Raw genomic sequence first — 13,945 nt, forward strand, 5'->3', positions numbered from 1 at the left:
CGGCTGACACCACCTAGCGCCCAAACTTAACAAAGGATTGAAATCACCTAAATTGCCATAAATAAGCCTAGAAACTTCACGGGCACCATGAAAACACCCACCTGAAGCAAGGTAGGTTTGTCTTCATTCATACTCTTTCGCATTTTTTTGCCTTAAGAATATAACCCGCGTTTTCCCCATACAAATTCCTATATTTCCACTGTTGCGTAACCTGTTGTATGCACGGGGACGCTCATTTGCGAGCTTGGGCTACCTGTGCTTTGATATGATACTTGGCAAGTAACCAGTTGGTCCTGCGAAAACTCAAAGCTGACTATACATGTGTAGTAATAACTTTCTCATAATAAGTCAAATTATTCTCGCATTTTGATTGGTTCTAGCCTATAATCTATTACAGGACAGACGCATAGGTGATGTCATTATTACGAACAGTTTCCTTCTATTTTTATAAAATGGCGGAAAGTTGTGGCCTAATAAGCAAAATGTTTATGAGATTGGTTTATTTAAAAAATTCAACTGTTCTCAGTCTCAAAAAATAAATGCATAAAAATAGACAATCTTTATAGGCCGAGCAAACAACTGAAACAGGTAACCAAAATTGAACATAACATTGTTAAGAATCCCAACTGGCAGGAGGAAAACCAGTTGGCCATTTACAAGCGCGGAAGAGGATTTGAGCTCGGGGCTACCGTGAAAGAAATCCAGGTAGTGGTCAAAGCGGGACTCGAACCCGGGACCGCTGGATTGCTAGAAAAGCTAGAAAGTGTCTCAGACACTATCTCAAATGGACTTGAGAATAATCAACCACAGAGAACACAAATTTCTACCGTCACGACCCCACTAACGCTCCTATCATTCGCTCGAATCGAATAGCCTCTAGCGTGTCAACTTTGACTGCAATCGCAAGATTTCTGAGCTGCTTTTTCAACTCCTGCAATATCGAAGGCAACGTCCAGGTTTTTTCGACTCACAGGGGTGCTCTCATGACAAAATCTCACTTGACTTTTCCAGCATTTTTTTTTGACTTGTAGATTTCGCAGTTCGATTCTGTATTTGCTGTAAGATTTCTGTTGGACGACAAGTAACGCTCGGTCAAAGTTTGAAAGTGGCGTGATTTCTCTGAACCAGTCAAATCCTATAAAATAGATTACGTCAAATTGCTAATGTCACTGAACTATCGCTTCGTGTGCCACTTTTTAGTTCTTACCACATTTTGACGTCTCTGTGATCTAATATATAGATTTAGCCGAGCCTAAAAGCGGATCTCCTCGGCTGGGTTGTTTAAAGCCCGGTTAAGATAATCCAGGATAAGCAAGAATTTTGATTTTAGTTTTGTAACATTGCAGTGAGGTTTTCTGTATATTGTTTGGCCTTCTGTTTTAGTTTGAATAATCTCAAAATACACAAAACAAAAGTACATGTACTGAAAAACATTCGTATACAAGAAATATTTATACTTCTGTTAACTTCTAATCCTGGGTTAGCGTTAACTGGCTTCTGAACAACCCGGTCCCGTTAACAACAAGTTAACCTAACATGAGCTCGCGATCCAATAGAAAACCAGCTCTTGGGCAGCGGTCAACGCCTATTCATGCTTTTATCACTAGCCGTTTAGAATAATGTAATGGCCTTTTATATGGCCTGCCTAAGTCGCAAATAGTTAAATTGTGTGCAGAATGCTGCTGCTAGACTTGTACTGAACTTACGAAAGTACTCGCATATTACTGCCGCGCTTTATCAACTTCATTGGTTACCATTACAACATCGTGCTCATTTTAAGACCTTAATTTTAAAAATTAAAGCTATCATGGATTGGCGCCCAAGTATATCATAGAATTAATTAACATTATGCCTAGATCTATATATAACCTTAGATCAAATCAAAGTTTGATGTTAGAACCTCCTAAAGAGAAAATGTTTATCACTTGAGAGGTTTGCTAAGCACTCAAGAAGCTAGAGTCGCACTCGGCTATCGCCTCGTGCGACTCTTACGCTTCTTTCGTGCTTAGCAACCTCCCGCGTACATCCATAACTCAATAGTGCACGCTATGGCATTTACCATTTGTTAAATGTAAGCTGAAAACTTGTTTATTTCGTACAGATTTTCAAACGTATCTTGCTTGATATTCACGGTTATTAGGTTTATCATTATTATAAATATTCTATTTTATTAATATACATGTAATTAGTTATACAAATTTGAATTTTATTGTAGTATTTTAAGTTGTAAAGCGCTGTTGATCAGTAAATGTAAATAGCGCTCTAGACGTTATTAAATTGTTGTTATCATCATCATCATCATCATCATCGTATCTATAGCAAAATTCTCGGTCGTGATTGGTTCTCCGCGCGCCTATTTGTCACGTAATCGGCGCGCGATCACGTGGGTGTCCAATAACAGGTATCCAATTTGAGCTTTCCGTAATTGGATACCTGTAATTGGATACCCACGTCATTCGCACGTCAATTACGCGCGCTTCAATGGCTTCGTTCGCCCTGATTCCTACAGTTTTCAAAACTTATGAATAGCTTTACAGACGTTTTCGTTTCAAAGAAGTTCTCAAAAGACATTTTTAATTCTGCTATTTGTTGTAGATACGATTAATTAGTAATTGGACCTCGTGTCGTACAATTCAGGGAGTAATCGTACTCGTAATTTTAAATCGGCCTCGCGCTTCTCGCTCGTCCGATTCTGAAATTACTCGCGCGATTTCTCCCTGAATTGTACACCACTCGGTCCAATTACGATTACTTATTATTATTATTATTATTATTATTATTGTGGCCGCCATCTTGCACGACTCCATCGTCGTCGTCGTTCGTTCGCGCCCACGAGCAATACCGCTAGCCATGATAATCATGAGAAAATTAATTCACGGGTTTCCTTTTCTTTCCTATATGGGTATGGGCCTCCGCTATTAAACAATAAGATTATGAGCTCGAGATTTCTATCGCGCGATAGTTGAAGAGGGCGCGGCCCGAGTCAACTATCACGCATAGAAATCGGGAGGAAATAGCCTAATTGTTTCAGTATGAATCTACTAGACTATTCGTTCAAAACGTAGTTTAAATCCTCTTCACAGACATTTCGAAAACGTAAAGAAGTAGCCGTCATTTTGTCAACAAACGCGCACTGCTACGCTATGCTCTCCGTATACAACAGAATAGATAGTGAGTAGCGTAGCCAACAGAGATTAGGGACTTTAAGCAAATCGCTACGGCTGGTACTGATACGGCTGCCGGAAGTTAATTTCCCCCAAAATGAGACACTGCGCATGTACGTCGGTTGCATCCAGCCATAGCGTGAGATCTGGCTACGTGAGTCGGGATCTTTTGCCGTAGTGGCTACTACGTCGGGTTTATTTCGCTTCTCTGGCCCTTTTTAACGGACATCTCGGCATTTTAAGAATTCCATTGGATACTATATCTTTTAAAGTCAATTTAAGTCCAAGATTGTGTCAAGGTTGCCTCTCATAAGCTTGTAAATCCGTATCCTGAATTTACGAAAGTTTTGGCAAAGGTGTTGGAATGGCGAAGTGAGTCGAGTGAAATATTCGTGTTGAGCACGAGGTTGTTTTTCTTCGGTTAAGTCTGCTTTGAGGGTTTAGTGAAGATGTTTTATATCTGGATAACTATACGGTGCTATTTTGCTTCTTTGAGTATTGATATTGTAATGAAACTGATATAGTGATTACACGAGCTATGATGCGCGTGCTAAGATGTATAACGGTTGTATTTGAATGTATACTCGCAAGAGTTCTAAGACTAAGAGACGGTTATATGGCGAGTACGGAATGCGCAATGTACTCGTAATACAGCGTATATAAGGGACGCACGTTATGGAGTAGCCTGTGTGTGTTAGTAGACTTGCCATGTACAAGTAAGCTAAACGTTGAGAGTCGAGTAATTAAACCGTTGGCTGTTGGACTCCTTGACTGGAAGTTGTTGTCGCCCGCGCGCGTTACAATATATTTGTGTTCTTCACTCGATATTCTTTGACATATTTGTCTTTGAAATTATATATTTCATCCTTCAAATTGTTATGGTACAAAGTGCATGGCATCCACTTTCGCTCAGAAATAATCTGTTCGTCCTAGAAAGGAGACTAACGGCCATCGTCCTTTGAGCGAAGCCATTTGGCTGTGAGAAACTAAATAAAAGAGATTTTAAACTCCTAAGCCGATGTTTCTTTCATCTTTGTATTTCGCTTTTGGCAGACCACCGAGACGTACTCTCCCCAGACCTTTTCAGTCACTGCAGCCGTAGTAGCACCAGCCGTAGTGATTTGCTTAAACTCCCTATTGGCATTCGTGCGGCAACATGGAATCTATTTACGAAACCAGAAGCATATCACCTAGAAGCGTTTAACCCTGGTTCAATGCTGCCGACTATTCCGAACCAATCAAATTTAACTTCCTAATATGGAGCAAGGGCTCTCGCGTGGATATGTCATATACGAGCGGACTATCTACAGGCTGATAGCAATGGCGGACACATTTCGTCGCGAGTTGAGAGGTTGTTGTTGTTTCTGGCCCGATTTCTGCACTCATCATGAGAATCAAACGAGCCTTTTCTAGGAGCTGCCAGTGTAATATCTAGGCCAGTTATTTGCCAAGTCTCAATTGCAGGTAAGCATTTTTTGCATCAAAACTAGTCAATGGAAATCATGCTATGCTGAAAACGTTTGTTTAGCACACGCGCTTTCGTTTGCTGGATAACAGTGATCAGTATTGTGGATTATTTTTGCGTGATAGTCGAACTTTAAGAAAATGGGACGTGAAATTGTGGCTTTTCCCTTGATTTGTCATACGTTCGCGCCATGATTGTGCGATTTATACCCTTGTTTTATCACGATAAGTGAATAATTTTGTGGCTGGGCTTGTTCCCTTTATATCTTAATGAATGTTTTCTTGTTAATTTCTTGTTGTAGTACGTATGCCATCCGTTTGTTTGGCCGATGTTCAAGGGTTTTGGATCCTGCTTTGGATACTAACTGGTCCACTAAACTGAGAAATCATCTCATTTACCCTGCATTTACATATTCACTACCATGCCTGAACAATCTTCCTAACTTTCTCACTTTTTCATACCTCCCTTACAAATTCATACTACCTAACCTGAAGTACCGCGTATTTGTCGCGAAAGAACTTCGCCTGTTGACTGAATAAATCAAAAACTCTCTCACTTGATCTCTTTATTTATACTACGGACAGACTGCTACAATGTTTTACCGATCCGAACTCGCCGGCACAAGAGTCCAGTTAAACCTTGAATGTTTCTGCCAACTCACCAGAAACTCTTTCAAGTATAACCTCCTCTCTTAATGCTTTTCCCTTGACACAAATCTTCTTTATCATCATGCCAGAGAACTTCTTCGCTTAGACGCCATTTTGAACAGGTTAGTTTTGCAAGAGATTCATGCGAGGAGTTCGCGAAAAGCGCGCTATGCAGAAATTCCTTATATGGGCAAAAATTAGACGAGTGATTTTCATTGGTCGGGAATAATCGGCAGCATAGTTTAAACAGATAAGGGAAATTAAACGCTTCTAGGTGATATGCTTCTGATGAAACTGACACATTCAGGACTACAATTATTCTCATCGCATTGGTTCACGTTTTGTTTCGTTTTTTTGGGTTTTTTTCTGTTGTTGTTGTTGTTTTTTTTGCCACAGTATTAATAGCGCAAGCGGAGCCCCATACCCATATAGGGAAGAAAGGGAAACCCATGAGTTGATTTTCCCATGGTTATCATGGCTAGCGGTATTGCTCGTGGGCGCGTACGCATGACGGCGACGACGACGGAGTCGCGCAAGATGGCGGCCATACTCCAGCTAATAGGTTGGCAGAGACATGCACCCTCGGTTTGTAGCGGAAGAATGCCATTTTTCTTGGAGGGGTTTTTAAAGAAAAGCGATAGCGGAGGTTGATCTAATGTTTTTAAGAAAGGGTTGCACTGAAGCAAAAAACAGAAAGCAAGAATTAACAGGCAAAGAAGAAGCGAAGAAGATCGTGAAAAAGACTGAGCGGGCCAGCGCTGGAGAGGCGAAACAGTACTGAACAATGCCGTAAATTATAGCGAGTCAAGGGCTAGAGAAAGGAGGTGAAATAATACCGAATAATACCGTGAACCAAAGCTAACGAGGGCAATAGAAAAGAGGCGAAAGTACCCGACAAATTGATTCAGAAGACTGCAGAACTCCCCATGGCCAAGTTCAAAATTCGCGCGAACGTGATGCTGTGCAGCCGTGCAAGAAAATTCAAAGGTCACATGATTTGGTCAGGTGAAGAACAAGAGAAATCAAACGTGCTCGAGTGTTTTAGAGAAATTACAAAACAGTAAACGCAGCGGAAAGAAGTGGTTGATTCGTTGATCTATCGAAAATATTACTTCAGTTCAGTCTTCACAACTTTTGCTGCAAGTTTCTGCCTGGAAGATTTACACTGGCCAAACTGAATTGCCAACTTGCAGTAAGTGACTTTTGTTGTTGCGTTTGCTATGAAAATTAACAAGTTGCCTCGGCGATATAAGCTTATTTTCAATTGGAATTCATTAAAAGTCTTCCTTATTTGAAGCCATGCTGTAAGAGATTTTAAAAATTGCATCGTTTTAATTTCGCTCGTCTCTAAACAATAACACGTGGTCGCTTTGGAGGTTGCTGTAAGTTGTAAACAAATTAAGTTTTCTGTCGATTTTCGTCGTAAACTTAAACTTATAACCTCACGTCTAAAAATAAGCTTAACCAAAACCGTATTTGTAAACACGGCCGGGCGAGTTTTGAAGTTTTCTCTGAGTTAGTTAGCACTGCCGCTTCGTAGACTGCTAAAATTTCTTCTTCTGTTGTTGAAAACCAACAAAGGTCAAACCATTTTAAGCCGAAGCGAACAGGATTTGCTAAATTTACTTTTTTTCCTATGTGAATATTTGCATATTGTGATTACAAAGTATGGAGATTTCCTCGTTTTTGTTAGTTCAATTAATTCGGTTTGGCGAAATGCTTGGGTGAATTCCGAGGTTAATTTGGTTGAAGACTGGTAACGCTACCGCCAATAAAATGACTGCAAAGCTAAATTAAGCCGTCGGCAAAAATACATACTCTCAGTAATATTCAAATTTAAGCGTGAATAATTATTAAACTTTAACACTGCAAGCTTAAACGAATTTTCTTTATCCTCTTTTTTATTTGGTCACCTTTCATTGAGAAGGGATTTGTTGTTGATACTCGAGCTTAGATGTAGTGATATGCATCTTGTGTGTTATTTTGTTGTTTGTCCAATTAGTTCGGTTTGGTGAAATGCTTATATAGTCCAAAATGTCAAGTGGACGATTATGCATGGCAATCCTGTCTGCAAATAAAGCTCTACTTTGATTTTGATTTGCTATTTCATTTTATTTGTGCCATTGCTTTTGGTTGGGGGTACATGGACCCTATTTTCTTAATAAGAGGTTATTCCCCAATGCGGTATATACACTTAATATGGAAATGTTCCTAACAAGTGAGATGGTACTAATTAACTCGGTAAATTGAACAGTGCAATAGTAGAAGTTCCTGCTCTGACCATTTCTCGGTAATAAAAATAACTTTTACATACATATATACACAATTTAGTTGGTGAAAGCGCCCTCACCTCCCCACTCTCTCTCTCTCTCTCTGCTCTCTTCTTCACAGTATTTTTTTTTATTAACCAACTCATCAAACGAATGTCACTGACTGTTGTCTTTATTGTGCATGCATACTTTCTCGTTGAAGAAAGTTTCAGTTTCTTCCTGGCTGTTTCCTTTGTCCTGTCCGGTACCAATTCATTTGTGATATAACTTTGTGAATTCTCTATTCTCCTTACATTTTATCTCGTCAGGGTGATAGAATGCGCTCTCAGAGTGTTCAATCATTGTTTTTAGTTGCTACAATTTTCAGGAAAAAGCAATAGTTTTCTTAATTTCGATTCCTTTTACTTTGTGTTTGGACCTTTCAGCGTGCCCATAATTGGCCCATGGGCATTATGGGAGAATAATTTTCAAGTAACGAATTAGATTCGTTCTAGTGTTAAGTATTTTTAAATTATTATGAATTAGGCATTTCTTTTTATTTTGTATTTTTTATTTTAGTTGCACGTAATGTTTTTATGATTTTACCGACGTATACCATGCAAATGTAAATAATGAACTAGAATTAGCCAATCAGAGTGTGCATTATATCGGTTTTAAATACAAACAGGAGCCATAATCAGGGACGGAGACCGTAAGTCTTGGGATCCGCGCGCACCTATGATATGGGACAATTTTTCTATTTTTAGAACAAATTGCGCCATCCTGACGTCATATATCCGCGCGGATCCACGCACGTGTCGGGGGCTCTCGCGTGGATGTTGTCACAGCGATGGCAGGGAATAAGGCAGGGAATAAGAACCAGGACTCTTATATGTAGTTTTATGCTCTGAGCTAAAGGAAAAGGTGAGTTTTTTTTTTTTTGGCGCTGTGAATGAATAATATCTGCTCGCGCTAGTTGTACGTGTAAGTTTTTGCGTTTGTTCTGTGAAGAAAAGTTATGTAAGAAAACTCTTTACTCTGGTATCGAGTTGATATGTGAGTTCCCCAAAAAATGCTTAATCATAACCAAACCCTGTTTTTGATAGTTTCTTATGGTTTCTGTTTGTTTGGCGAGTTTGCAAAAGTTTTTGAAAGGAAAGTCTGACGCGTACATTCAGTAGCTCATTTGCATAGTGCAGCGCGTGCTCTTTCAAGTCCGAGTCGGTGTTTTCAATTGTCAACAAACCTTGACAAAGATTTATTTCAAGGTCTTTTGTGCCGAGATGCTGCAACAATTTTCACCAACGCCAAAAGGCTACTAATATCATGTGTGTTTCTTTAACATAGTGAAATTTTACAAGGCGAAAATAAAACAAACAAGGAGTTTTGATAACTCAACCAAAAAAAATCAAAATCGTTATTCGAGTTGATTAAAGAAAGCGTCATCGTAATTTTGCTGATTATTTCTGCTGTATTCACATATTTTCAGCTAAGCTTTTAATATGTTCTCAAACATTTATCAACCTTAAACATATTTAAAAACTAGAGATATTACATGAGTCCGATGTACGTTTTCACAAAAAGGGGGAAGTCCAATGTCATGTTTTACTGACTGTACAAAACACACATCGACGGGCGCTCTTATTCATCGACAACAGACAATTTATTGGATTTTTACACAAACAAAACTGAGCAGCATCTACAGACATAAACTTTATTGTCGTTTATTGGGCCTTGATAAAACATCAAGCGTTGCTTACAATTCAGGCGAAACTCAAACTTGCAATTATTTTTTTTGCTTTACTTTTCGGTCGAGATAGACTCTGGCGAAATCCTCGCAAGCCTGTGGCAATAGGAGGGAAACTTTGATGTCCTGAAACGCTGCTATATCCACATATACCCAACTAGTTTTTTGCTGTGTTTTGGAAAAGCTGTTAATCTTCAACATATGTGAAACTTAGAGTGGAGTCATGTACAGCTCATGTAAAAGAACCATCCGTCGGAACTCAACTTGGTCAGCGATATATATCTAAGCTTAGCGGAACATACCTAAATTCGACACTGTCTTACTTCACTCAAACTGGAGCAGCTTACGACGAAAATACTTATGCAAAATTCCAACAGACGTAAACGGGTTGAGTTGTGGGCCGAAAACATGAAAAATTTCGGGAATTTTGGACTCCATTTTCCCGCGCGACATCCGCAAAAATCCTCGCAGCATGTACGCGCGTGTGCCTCAGGCGATGGCGCAATTTGTTCTAAAAATAGAATTATTGTCCCATATTATGGGGACAACCCCAATACTAGAAATGGCGCGCGCTTACGGTCTCCGTCCCCGATTATGGCTCCTGATACAAACCATTTGTAATAAATGTGTGTAAATGATATTTTTATGACAGAGAACTGGACAGGGCAAGAACTTCTCCTTCTTTTGTAAATTTATATATTAATTCCTCCATCGCGCAGAATGCCGCGACATATCCGGGACTTAAATGTAGAGTGCGCGCGAAATTTAATTATTAATTAGGCTGCCGATGGCTAAACAACAAAGAAAATGACCAGAAAATGGCCGACTACGCATACTTGTTTAGAGTTTACGTGCTTCATACTTGTGTTTCGTAGTGGTTATCATATGGCTTTTGTAGATGAGACATTGATGGAATAAAGGAGACATTTTTTGAAATGTTACGAAAAGTGGATTTAGTCGTTTTCTTTTCCTAAATTTGGTCCATTTGAGGGAAAATATTATATGAGGAAATATTTGGAGGAAGAATTTTACTCCTACGGCTTTGAATGTATGTTGTTAAAGGAAGCTTTATGCCAAGTTTTAACGGAAAATGATGTTTCGAAGTGGTCGTTCTGCCAACTTTCGAACACTCGTAACGATCCTTCAGCCTTCGTTCGCCTCGGAGACTAGAAGAACAATAGAGCGAAACTCTTTTGAATTTCCCGGCAGAATATTAATATATACCGAGCTCCGCCTCCACAAACAATAGGACACACGCCGACGCTATAAGGCATTGAAATTGAGAGGTGATAAAATGTATCACTTAACCATCGTATTTAAAGTAACGCTTTGCGCGAGTTGCAATAAACGAATTTTCAGCATGTCATCTGTGCAAGAAATGCAGCGCGTTGATCGGGAGCTCTTTTTAGAGCTCATTGAATCCCCGGTCAATCCCGCTTTCTTGCACATGTCCACTCCACTGAAAGGCTACGACCCAATGTTTTATCTTCAAATAAACGGCGAGGCTCTCTGGCAGTGGCGCGTTGTCAAGAGGCTCCCATGTGTTTTCAGTTAAAGGATAATTCTTCCACTGAATAAAATACTCTGCCTTGCCCCCTTGATTTCGTTGAGAGACTATGCGCTCAACTTCATAAATACCCATAACAACGGGCTTTTGCTTGGGTCGGTACCTATAACTGAGGCCACGATCATAAACGTCATCAAATAGTGATGCGTAAAAGCCGAGCTGTCTCGTACGCTTTGACATGTTACTCCAAAGAGGATTCTAATAACTGAATACTCGAACCTGGGCCTTTTAAATGTTTTGATCAATTAAAACGGTTCCAATTTTGAATAATTATCTCACACATGCAATGGACCACAATGCTCACTCAGGCGTAAGACGCGCTGCGTGCCTTTGCTTTTTTGTTCGGCTCTGGATTTCAAACAGAAATGTCATTTATTTTCCCCTTCATCTTTCGAATAGATAAAGACCTGTGTTGTTTTTTCAGTCCTCGATCAACGACAGACTACGTAAACCGATCGAGTAAAAGACTACGTCTGGTGAACTGCTTTGACCGGTCGAGTAAAAGAGGACAACGATAAAGTAGAAGAAAGTTTTATGCGCACCGTTCTTTCAATTTGGCAACGCTTTGGAAGAAGAATTTTTTGTGGGAGAACTTTTGGCTCCCGCGCTCAAACCATTTCGAGTGTGACATGTCAACAAAAAAAGTGAGAATGTCGCTGCACACGACTTTGTTGACAAAAGTCTTTGTGAAGAGCGCAGGCCGCCTTTAAATTAGAGCGCTTTTGTTAGCTTATTACACCTTGGGATTTACTTCACACATCAGACCGTTTGATTGACAGCCGCCGATTCATTGACGAGAGCAGTCGGAATTCCGACAGCTAATATTTGTAATTATTATTCCGCGCATTGAAAAAATGAGCACTGCAAGTATATGTCGCGAAAGACAATAGAATTCTGCGCGATGCTCAGTGCTGTCAAAATGTCTTGGGAACCTTCATTTTTGATAGTCCATTATTTCCCACCATACCTAGCACAGAAGCTCACCAAATCCTAACTAATAACCAATGTGCGTGTATCTCTGGCCTTTGCTGTGTACTACGTGTGTATTCTGTTATCCTGTTTTAACTGCTAGAAACAATCTTGACAGAGCTGTTTCAAGAGTTTCACTTAAAACAATTTCCAGTAACAGCACTACATGTAGCAGAGTTATTGAGTATGAGCTTTATGGAGGGTTTGAGCTCAAGTAAAAGATGCAATCTCTGTCTCAAAGAGAAATTTTTAATCATCTGTCGACCTGATCTATCATCACTTAACAAACGTAACGAACTTGTATCGTCTTGCCGCCACAGAAACAAAGCGTTACTACGTAACAGCTAAACATTTAAACATTTACATTTTGTGCAACAGTAAGTATGTAACTTTTATAGTATTTAACCGATGGTTTTGAATATTCTTATCAGTAAAATCCCCTGAAAAGTCAGCGATCACGAAACAGGCTTGTCGGGATGAAAGTGTAGTTTTTTCTATTTTCAATATATATACATACATACATACATACATACATATACACATACATACATACACACACACATACACACATACATACACACACACACACACACACACACACACACACACACACACACACACACACACACATATATATATATATATATATATATATATATAGATTTGCAGAGTTGGATTATTTGGTCGAAGACATTTATTGCTACTCAGAGTTTCATGCTCCTTGCGAAGCAATCATCAGGCAACTGCCTAAAATAACGGATACATAAGAAGATATACGTACAAAATTTGAAAATACAGAACAATGCCTAGTGGCGTGACATGCAGAGATATGATTTGTAAAGCTAAGCGTGTACGGTTTTTAACGGGAATTTCTTAGAATGTCTGCAATTGGATATCAGTTCGTTTCTGTTGTTCAGTGTTGTCATTTCGGGTTTGCAGATAATAAAATATTTTTCCCATGAACATAAATTACATCTCTTGCTTACATTGGAATATGATCGGGCCTGTTTTACCTTCCGCCATTTGATGTTGTTCAAAATACTCTTATCCTTTAGGCTCCAATTAATTCCGTAGCATGCTTATACCGCTCGTTCTTAAATGACCATACATGGTTTCTGTATCTCAACTTGAAAGATGTATCGCAAAGACCAATGTATGTCTCTCTTGAAGTTGGTGTCGTGACTTCGGCTTGGTAAATCAGGTTTTGGTCGTTGCATTTTCCGTCCATGAGGCACATGCTTGAGTTTCGGCAGTTACAATTGCTATCATTGGTGGGATCAGATTATAATTTTAGCTTTGCTGATCCCACCAATGATAGATTCTTTTATTTAAAATTTTATTTAAAATGTCTGTTAAATTAATCATTTTTTCCTAGAGATAATTTACTCATCATGTCATGGTTTAGTTAAATAATTGCTTTTTTGGCTTAAAAATGATATTTATTGTTCTTGGTTTATGTTGCTCTTAAATCAATTTTGTGATAACCTGCATTGGGCATGGCATAAATTAATATTTTGCCAACACGAAATGGAGAACTGGATCTTAAGCAAAGTTGTAGGATTAGTATTTTTGTAGTAAGAAAGAGTTGAGAAATTTGTGACATTCTACCGACAGCCTTGCCATTCGCAACGTCGAAAAAGGTTAATTTGTTCCCTAGTGTTGTACAAATAGTGTTCTCTAATTTACAAATTATTTCAATCTGTTGTTTAAATGATTGCCTTATAACCCCATGTTCAGCTTTGGTGCATGTAGGATATTAATGTATTGTTCATCCATTTTGCTGTAAATTATCTTTAATTAATGTGTCAATCAAAACATATCTTGGATATGCTGGCTTTTTCTGACAAATGCACTTATGCCTCATAATCTTTGAGTGCGTTTGGTTGTGTAGTGCAGACAAAATACACGTACATAATATAACTTACTCATAGCTTACTTATAATTCTTGGTATAATTTAATCAGAGCAAGATTAATGAATGGTACCCAATGACAGCTCCTGTAGTCCACGATCTCAGTCGAGAAAAAGAATAAATCACTTTGGAATGGAATAACAAAATTATTATCAGAAGCCTATGCAAGTATTCATGATCAGCAACAAAATATCATATTTATCGTTCATGCCAGTGTGATTTTGCT

At 39.0% G+C, this 13,945-nt stretch overlaps 1 protein-coding gene across 3 annotated transcripts in view; it reads right to left on the bottom strand.

Moving 5' to 3' along the window:
• LOC149112321 (furin-like) overlaps positions 1-13,945 on the bottom strand; it is an 88,741-nt gene that overhangs the window by 14,964 nt on the left and 59,832 nt on the right. The gene's annotated exons all lie outside the window — the stretch shown is intronic.

The sequence above is a fragment of the Orbicella faveolata genome, unplaced genomic scaffold, assembly GCF_042242905.1.
Source record: "Orbicella faveolata isolate gen_17 unplaced genomic scaffold, um_ofav_v1 contig_2, whole genome shotgun sequence".
NCBI lineage: Eukaryota > Metazoa > Cnidaria > Anthozoa > Scleractinia > Merulinidae > Orbicella > Orbicella faveolata.